Source organism: Diabrotica undecimpunctata, chromosome 6 (genome assembly GCF_040954645.1).
Source record: "Diabrotica undecimpunctata isolate CICGRU chromosome 6, icDiaUnde3, whole genome shotgun sequence".
Lineage (NCBI taxonomy): Eukaryota > Metazoa > Arthropoda > Insecta > Coleoptera > Chrysomelidae > Diabrotica > Diabrotica undecimpunctata.
Window position 1 is genome coordinate 32,014,772 of NC_092808.1, and position 10,339 is coordinate 32,025,110.

General features: G+C 33.8%; 1 non-coding gene across 1 annotated transcript; it reads left to right on the plus strand.

Moving 5' to 3' along the window:
• The first annotated feature begins 331 nt into the window (after positions 1–331).
• Positions 332–440, plus strand: LOC140444792 (U6 spliceosomal RNA). Its single transcript, XR_011951343.1, has one exon. It is a non-coding gene; the product is annotated as a U6 spliceosomal RNA (small nuclear RNA).
• The last annotated feature ends 9,899 nt before the right edge of the window (positions 441–10,339 follow it).

Genomic DNA, 10,339 nt, shown 5'->3' on the forward strand with positions numbered 1-10,339 from the left:
TCTAATAATTTTATGGGGGGCTATAAAGTGATGAGTTCGTACACGTCCCTATAGAAGATTGTTACTCCGTCTTTTGCGCAATCGTCAGATACTTCTTCTGCCGATTGGTGACTTATCTCTTGCTATTTTGACGACACGAGTCTCCTATATTCTGCTTATGTGGTCATTCCATTATTTTTTTCTATTTTGGATCCATTCATTTATATATTGTACGTTACATTTTCTTCTAATGTCTTCACTTCTCTTTCGATCTCTTAGCGTATTTCTTGTAATTCTTTTCAATACTAAAGAACTTTCATTTTCAATTCATTTTTAAATGTGGAACACGTTTTTGTTCTAGCTTCGATGGCAAATATACAAAAATTGGAACTATATGCAGTAGATTAACAGGTTACCTGTACAAGGTCGATACGGAAAATCGTGGGGAATGTTAAAATTAATATCTTGGACGTCTTGTTACGTCTAGCAGACAGATGGTGATCTACGGACGTCGGTAGGTCATCTCATCGACCAGAAAGAGAATTCAACCTATCCTAACATCATCATCATTCAATCTTCGCTTATCCACTGCTGGACATAGATCTCCCTCATAATTTTCCATCTATTTCGATCTTGTGCCTCTTGCATCCAATTCCTATGATAACGTTTTAGATCGTCAGTCCAACGTGTTGGTGGACGACCTCTGCTTCGGTAGGCATCATCTCTTGGTCTCCATTCCAGTATCCGCTTTGTCCATCTATTATCTGTCATTCGAGCCACGTGACCTGCCCAGTTCCATTTCAGTGTTGCTACTGTCTCTACTGCATCAGCCACTCCTGTTCTTTGTCGTAGCTGGCGATTTGGGATCTTTTCTCGTAGTGAAACGCCCAACATAGCACGCTCCATCGCCCTTTGACACACACGGATCTTTTGAACTGTTCTCCTTGTCATGGTCAACGTTTCCGCACCGTAAGTTAACACTGGCAAAACACACTGATTAAACGTTATCCTAACATAAACGAAACTAATTAAGATAAAATATATTGATCGGTGTATATTATTAAGATAAAATATACGAGATACTTTCCTAGAGTATTCCCCATCTCACACATAAAATATATTAATCGGTGTATGTTATTAATATAAAAATATAGGAGTTTCCTTCCTGGAGTGTGAGATGACCTACCGACGTCCTACGGACTTTAATGACTTTCATAATGGTTTGTATGTTGCTTTAGTTCTTGACACACTTTATTTATATTATTGTTTTTATCTCTGATGGTTATACATTTTATTTTCCTGCTGATCTTCTCCATTTCTTGAGTGGTTTTTGTAGTATGTTTGACTCTCGGTATACAAACCATAAGTTTTTCATTTTCTTATTATTAATATTAAACTTAAAGTTGTCCCAAGTCCCGGCTATGTACGTAGTCATTAGAACTAAAACCTGATCCCGAAGATCACACAAATGGAAGATGTAAAATAAAGCCAATGCATTGTACTCAAACCAGTTGTAATTAATAACAAAAGGTATAAGTTGTTTTATATTTTCATGCCCTATATACTGAATCATATATATATATATATATATATATATATATATATATATATATATATATATATATATTATTTTTAAATGAAAGTCTGATTTTTTATTAAAATAACTTCTTGATACGCCTCGTATTTGCCTACGGCGACGTTTCTTCCCTACCTTTGTGTTTCCCATTTTTTATCACATACTCCGTGCAACAGGCACACATCCTTTCTATTTACAAGGCTGAAGTTAACATTAACACCGTAAAATCATTACCCATTATACTCAAAACTATCATAAAAGGATCGATCATGTTTATTCTGTAATTTGCCCTAACCCTTTTGTGTCGAACAAAAGACCTTTTGGTGTTGAAAAAACGTTTGCAGGTAGATTTCGATACTGTATCTAACTCTTTTCATACTGAATTTAACTCATTATTGGTCCATGTGGCCGAACAAAAGGGAAAGGGTGGATGAAACAGGTAAAAATATCTTTAGGAATTATTTGTGCAAAAGATTATATTTTCTTGTTTGTTGTGTGTATCTGGGTCTATTTATTTTTGTAAGCATAGTATAAATATCTTGTCACTACAATAATATTTTATTATTTTCCAGCATTATATAAAACATTCTTTATGTGCCCTGCAGGTTGCCGGTCTCTCTTATGTTAAAAATCATTCTGGCGATTTTTTTTATCCTGCACTCATTTAAAGAGGTGGTCAACATTGCGGATATGTCGACCCTATCTGTTGATATGTTGATTCTTACTATGAATCAATAAAAAACTAACATCATTAGATCCGAAACTCTTATTAGTCAACTAAGCTGTGGTGTTTTTAATATCTTAGATTTTCATCTAAGAATAGATTTTCAAATGCCAAATAAGGCAAAAAAAATTAAAAGCTTTTCGAATAAAATCTACTACCGGTTGAATTTTATAGAACTTATCATTTATGTCAATTATCCTATTCTCTTGAGAAATGCAGCAAATGTAGAATGGCTAAAAGTTTATCGTGTGACATATTTCGTAGGAATATTGGTGTGTGTAATAAAGTATCTTTAGATCAAAATTCAGAACATGTTAACTTCTTATTTCTAGTCATAAGGCAACTTACGGCTATAAAGCAAAAAAATTCAGTTTCAATAAGAGGGTGCAATCGTTTTAACCTAAAATGGTGCTTTACATTTAAAACATTAATTTGTTCATAATATCTGTTGGTTTTGTAACGATGTTAGCAACCAATTCTGAATTTAAATATTTTTGGAAACGTTCTAATATTGAAGGTGTATTGCCGATACGATATGTCATCAGACTTGTTGTTCAACACAAACACAAGCAATGTTGGCAATACTGGAGAGTGGAATTATTGCAGCTAGGGTCGCAAAATCATAGTAGATTTGAAAAAATTATTGTTGATGATAAAAATTAATCTTTTAATTTAATTTTATGGCAATAAATAATGGATTATTGACTATAACGGAAATTACGTTTTATTTGAAGTTTTGATTTCCACTCCGGAAATCGTTTTTAAAAAAGTAATTTTTTCGATTAATTCCGATTATTTTAAAAATAATAAGATGTGTTATTTGCGACAGCAAATAATTATGTAGTTGTCAGCACTAACTTCCAGAGAATAGATATCCATAAAGGAACATGGAAAATACCAAGAACCAATGAAGCCAATCAAATTGACCACATTCTCTTTTCAAAAAGATGGGCAACAGACATAACTAATATCAGAACGTATCTCAGGGCGAACTCTGACTCAGATCACTATCTTATGAGGGCAAAATTGCGGCAGAAAAACGCGACAATGGCAAAAGGGAAAAATAGCCAAATTAAAAAATGGAATGTTCAAGGATTCAAAAGTCCAACAAAGACACAAAAATATCAAAATACTCTCCAAATAAAACTCAACGGAATCAGAGAGGAATAATGGAGACAATTACAAACAATACTAACGCATGTACCGCAATCATAAAACTATCCCCATATCTTTTTCGACGAGCACATCATCGATTTGGTTTACGGTTTTTCCATCTGGCGATTTCCATCTTCCTTGGTACTTTCTGTTGTGTTAGAAGTACCATAATTGAAGGATGGTTTTTTATCCTAACTTTGAACCCTCCTGTGGAATAATTCCGTTAGCGGATTTTCGTAAAACTCTGTTTTTCAGGTTGATTGGTTTATTTTTTAGAGCCAAATAACTTTGCCACCCACAATTTACGACTTTTCCTATTATTACCATTATCTTATGTGTTAATCTGTAATACGACGATGGGGGCTTTGTAACTGATATCAAAGGAATGTCATATCGACATCTCAGAAGCACTGTATTTAAATAATGAATAAAAGCAACGACATGATCTTGGTTTTAATAAACAATGATAACAATAACGCAGAAGATAGAAAAACGTGGAGGAACATTGGGAAATTTAGCTAATAGCTTCATGATATCACGATACCTGCATCAGGTTAACGACTAAGAAGAAGATAATAATAACAAAACATATAAAAACAACTTAAATGTAATTTAACCTAAGTACACAAATAACAAAGAAAAACTACTAAAAAATAACTTAATACTTTGTATTGCCTCCCCTAGGCAACAGAATAATAAAACAATCAGAATGCCCACTCTGCTTGTCAAGATAAGTACGCGTATATCGTTCGCGCAGACGGAATCAGCCATATTTTAAACGGAACCAGTTCTGTTCAATAAAATTTTATCTGATGTGCATAGAAAAATTAATCTGGTTTAATTGATTTACGGCAACATAAATTATGTTTCTGTTGTAGCTTCTAACAAATTTCTCAATCCGAGTCTGTGTTTCCGTTTAAAATATGGCGATTGCCTGCTGACACACTTCAAGCGGCATTGGAGAGTGGGCATTCTGATTGTTATTTATTCTGTGCCTAGGCTCTATAACTGCCTGTAGACGTCGGCTCATGCTGTCTATGAGGTTGCAAATATCATCTTGCCAGATGTCTTGCCATTCCTCTTCTAGAGTCAAGCCAAGTTCGTTAATTGAGGCTGGTGCGACTTTGCGACCTCTAATATTTCTACCAAGCATGTTCCAAATGTGCTCTATTGGGTTTATATTTGGCGAACACGGTAGCCAGTTCATTTTATTAATACCAACTTCCTCTAAATATTGCGTGACTCACATTGCAGAGTGGGATGGCGCATTACCTTGCATTAATAGAAAATCATCACCGATATATTGAGAAAAGAGTACTACGTGATTTCTAGAACTAAAATTTTCTCAATATACTGGTGTGCAGTCAACAAACCCAATGTGTGCTCAATAAATACTAATTCAGTGTGCGCCTCTCGGGATATTCCTGCCCATACCATCACCGAACCCCCTCCATAGTTAACGCTGGGACTGAAAGCGCACTCCACAAATATCTCTTCAGTTCGGCGCCATACTTGTTCTCTTCCATCTGATGAGTGAAAACAGTATCTCGACTCATCCGTAAAAGAACATTACTCCATTGTCTTAAATTCCAATGTAAATGTTTCCTGGAAAATTGTAGTCTAGCCACTCTCTGCCGTGGAAGTAATTTAGGCCCAGTTTAGGTCTGCAACTTTGCAAACCAAATTCATGTAATCTTCGACGAACTGTAAATACACTTACATTATTGCCTCGAACCTCTTGAAGCTGATTTCTTATTTGGAACGCTGTTAAATGATGATCCCGCAAAGCGTTGACTCGTATAAAACGGTCATCTAAAGCGGTAGTTTTGCGCTTCCTGCCACTCCCCGCTTTACGCTTGTTTGTTCCAGTTCGTATAAAACGTTCAACCACCCTTTGGATGGTAGAGCGATGAGTGTGTAGTACTCTAGCCACATATTCATAATTTCGCCCATCTTCAACCAGAGCAACGACTTTCGACAATCTTCGACACTAAGAACCATGATCAATCATAGGTAAACAAAATGTAAGTGTCAATTTGGCATAATGATAACAGTCACCAAAGCCACCTTGTCGCAGTACAAAATAATCATAATTAAAAAAGTCGTAAATTCTGGGTGGCAAATTCATTTGGCTCTAAAAAATGAACTAAGGCATATTTTGACATAAAACAAAAAACACAATATTTAAGAGACATGTGTGTGTTTGGTGAGTTGGCTTGGAAACTAGTCCTTTAGCCACAGAATTGTAATATAAGGTATTAGTTTTTAAATAATGTAACCAACTGTAAATAGAAAGTTACATATTAGTTCGTATACTTCTTTACTATCTAAGGAGAGTAAATGGGTGATGTTTATGGGAGTCTGAATTTTAAGTTCTGATAGTTTTAAATACAGCTGATCTGTTTCATATTTATGTTTACCGCATTTAAAAAGAATATGGTTGAAGTCACATTGCGATATATTATCGCATGAGCATACCCCAGAAGGGATATTAAGAGATATGGTTGCAACCGAAAAATAAGGTTTTATGAAAATTGCCAAACGGAATTATTCCACAGGATGTTCCAAAGGATGACAGGATAATAAAACCACGTCTTAATGAACCCCGTACAATAAGTCAAATATAAAATTTTATCAAAAAACTGACTATACCAAATTAAAATTTATAAGTTTATACACAGTGTGCTAAAAAATCATTAAAATAGGACTAAAAATAAAAAAATTGAAATACTTTGAATTTGACCAAAATTTTCTCCGTTGATATTTTCTCCTTATACTTAGTACGTATATTCTCTCTAAAATTGGTTTAAAATCAACATAGTGAATGGTGAAATTGGTTAATATAATACATATTTCGGTCATATTACGAGACACCCTCAAAAATATGAACTACTACATTTGATTCAGGGAAGATCCAAGTTAAACGTGATCGTGGTAGAAGTAGAACATAATGGCTAAAAAATCTAAGATACTGCTACGAAAGAACGACATCATTATTTAGAGCTGCAGCCACAAAGTTACAATAGCGATAATGTTTGCCAACATGATATCCAACGAGCGTTAACGGTCATGGAGCTGGAACAAGAAGAAAAAGATCAAATAAAAAGTCCAGTAGTTTAACATTAATAATCTATGTGAATTTTGGTCAGCAGTAGAAATTTTTTTCTATTAATCAAAATCCTAATCTTTATCGAGCCTACAATTTTTCATAGATTATGTCACAGCAACAGATGTACCAGATGAATATTTATACTAAATAGAAGTTATACATTGCCAATCTCGTCGAAATATCTTTTTCTTCCGCCCCAAAAACCAACTGTTTGCTTTATTTTTAACAAAGTGTCAAATTTATTATCGCCAAGTACCAGAACACAAGGCAATCAGTAGATTTTTATTTGTTCACGTTCTATCTAACCGTTAATAAAGTGAAGAAAATATGGAGATCACCTGCAAAATTTATTTCATAGTACCTGGTCACTACATCTATAGAGGTAGAAACTCTGAGTAGTGACTATGCAACCACAACCAATGTTTGTTCGCTCTTGCTGTCTTGGTCTCATATAGAACTAAATATTTTATTAAAACATATTTTTCTATTCATTCAGTAAATTAGTATAATAATGTTAATAATATAACAATTGGCATTGTGTTCAAGGCATACTTATGCTTACAGCTGTGAATTTAAATGTTTTTTTTTTAATTTTGTTTTTATCTTAATATCTAAGAGGACTCAATTAGACACATTTTGAAGAATGTAGACATTGTGGAATAAGGTAAAAATTTGACTGCAATGAGGTTATAGGTGAAGAAGAACAAAAAGCTGAAAATGTTTTTAAAATTTTTTAATAAAAAACGTTTCATGTAGCATTTCTGTACTTCATCAGTTCTACTGATTGTTAAGTAACATATTTTACAATAAAAAGTATAAATGCAGTAGTTTTGTCTACATAAAACCATGACGAAAAGAATAATCAACATATTCAATTTTATTAATTAAAAAATACGTTTATATCAAAATTTTTATTTGTACCACTCGCATATTTCTTTTTAGTTTAACATGGAAATTTATGTTAACGTCAGACTACGTTGGAAGATGATCTTGAAAAAAAGATCATTGTTTAAATTTCAATTAAATATTTACTTATTGCTCGTGAATAAAATTTTCAAAAGAACTACTTTTAATAATGTTTTTCACTTAAATTGACAAAAAAGGAAACACTTTATAAGGCATTACAAGTATACCTAATAGATCAAGTCAGAGGAAATATGATAATACTTGAGAATATTAACACTTGACTACGCAAGCAGGTAATACCCAGAATCAAGAAAAAATATCAGGAGATCGTTTAAAACGAAAATGAAGAGCTGATGATAAACTACTGCACGAATAACGAAATTATAACAAATAACACATTTTTTACCACAAAACCCAACACAAATATGCATTCAATAACATCCGTGGTCAAGGGTCCATGATCGATTGTGTTATAGCCAACAGAAATATGTATCTATTAAAATAATCGACGTAAGACGAATGAATCAATACAGCATATGTAGGTACATAATGATATACACGGCAGTAACACAACCCTACACAGAAAAAATAGAAAAAATTCTAGAAATAGCAGAGATGAAAACCCTTAGAAAAATTGATAGAAAGATACTGTGGAACAGAGCTAGAAGTACAGATATACGACGAATATGTAAAGTGGAGAACATTAAAAACAAGAGAAGAGTAGAATGGAACGATCATGTTAACATAATAACAACAAATAGAATAGCCTGCGAGAGAAGGTTCCCCAATAGGAATGAAGTCAGTGGGAAGACCACTAAAACGATGGAACGACAACTTACTGGAGGGAAATTACAAAACAGACAGTCATGTCTACACAAAGAGAAGAAGAAAAACAAGAAAAACCCCACAAATTAATTACCATGGAATCAGAGGTATCCCTCTTAAGCTTATAACTTCTTATCTATGTGGCAGACCCCAGGCGGTAGTGTTTAAAGGTCATCTCTCCGATTTTTTCTTTTGTTTATTATTTATTTTAACGATTTGCCTAAATTTATATCTCCGTACAAAACCATACAATTCGCAGATGATACCATATACGTTATACCAGGAAAACATAATGATGATTTAAGAATATCTCTTGAGGAAGTTTCTACTAAATCTAGCTCATGGTTTGCTGCAAACAAACTAAAACTTAACGCAAAACGCAAAATTTGGTTGTATGGGCAAGTAATTTACACAATGATCTAGATAACAAAGAGACTGTTAAACTATTGGGAATAACCATAGATAACCGACTCAACTGGTAGGCTCATATCTCACAACTTAAGAAAAAGCTATCAAGTTCATTATTTGTTATTCGAAAAATTAGCAAAGGTTACTTTGAAACTTAAAAAATGACATATTTTATTTTATTCCACTCTCACCTAAACTATGGTGTAATTATATGGGGCAATTCAACAAATGCACTTCAAATTTTTAGAATGCAAAAGAAAGCTGTCAGGATTTTAGCGGGGGTTAGTTATCTAGAACACTGCCGACCTTTCTTTATCAAATTCAACATTTTGCCGCTACCTACTCTGTTGATATTTCAAGTTCTAACTGAAATTCACAAAAAACTGGTAGATCAGCAATAAATACTCCAAGTACCCCGTTACTACTATTTAGGAACCACTATAAACGACCAATGGGACCACTCAGTTAAGATAAAACAAAGAATTGAAAAAGCCAGGTCAGGATTTGTCAGAATGAGCAAGATATTTAAGAGCCACGACCTACTCTTAAAAATGAAAATCCGTTTGTTGAGATACTACGTGTTTACAGTGCTGCTCTATGGGGTTGAATCATGGACACTAACCGAGGCATCCATGGGAAAAAACACTAATCGAGGCATTTGAGATGTGGTGTTATAGACGGATACAGAGGATCTCCTGGGTGGACCGGATAACAAACATTGAGTTTCTACGGATGGATAAAACATGTGAAATTATATCCACAGTGAAACAGCGCAAGCTAGAATATCTTAGACATATAATGCGAAACGATCATAGATATAACCTGCTGCAACTTATATTACAGGGAAAGGTTTACGGAAAGAGGGGACCAGGAAGAAGAAGAATATCTTGGTTCCAGAACTTACGAAAATGGTTTTCCTTGACCACATCAGGACTATTTCGAGCTGCGGTCAATAAAGTTAGAATTGCCATGCTAGTAGCCAACAAGGGTAACGGATAGGCACCACAAGAAGAAAGGGATGGTCAGAGCCAGATTTATACAGGAGAGAGGGTCTCCTTGGCGTAGCCCCTAATTTGTTTTAAAAGGTTCAGACAGTTCCCACTATTTTCGTACTCTACATTAAATTTTTTAAGAGTTAGTTTTGTTAAATCTACCGACTGATTGGGTACTTCTAGCTCTTTCATTGCCCTAATCATTTCTCTTTTATTTACAGAGTCGTAGGTTGCTTTATAGTCTACAAATATGTGGTAAATATCTATGTATACCACATTCCAGTATTTTTGATCATTCCTTTAGCTAATTTAATTATTCTAAAATAACTATAATTGTCACATTTCACTATATTAATTACAACTATTGTATTATATTATATCCTAATTAAACTTTGGTATATTCTTTTACTGTAAATCCGACGTCTTCAACCGTTGCTAAACCTTAGTCACTCCTTAAAAAACGAACTACGTTACAGGTGCTCCATATTGATTGGCAAAAGTGTGCTGGGTGTCGATTTTATCTACCAAGATAAAAGTTTGTTTGTAATGGTTATTGGTAGTTTTCTGAGATACGCTTTAGGCCAAAAAAATATAAATTTGCTTTTTAAATTGGGATTTCAAATTAATTTTCGATGTGTTGTTATAAGATTGTATCCGAATCGTTA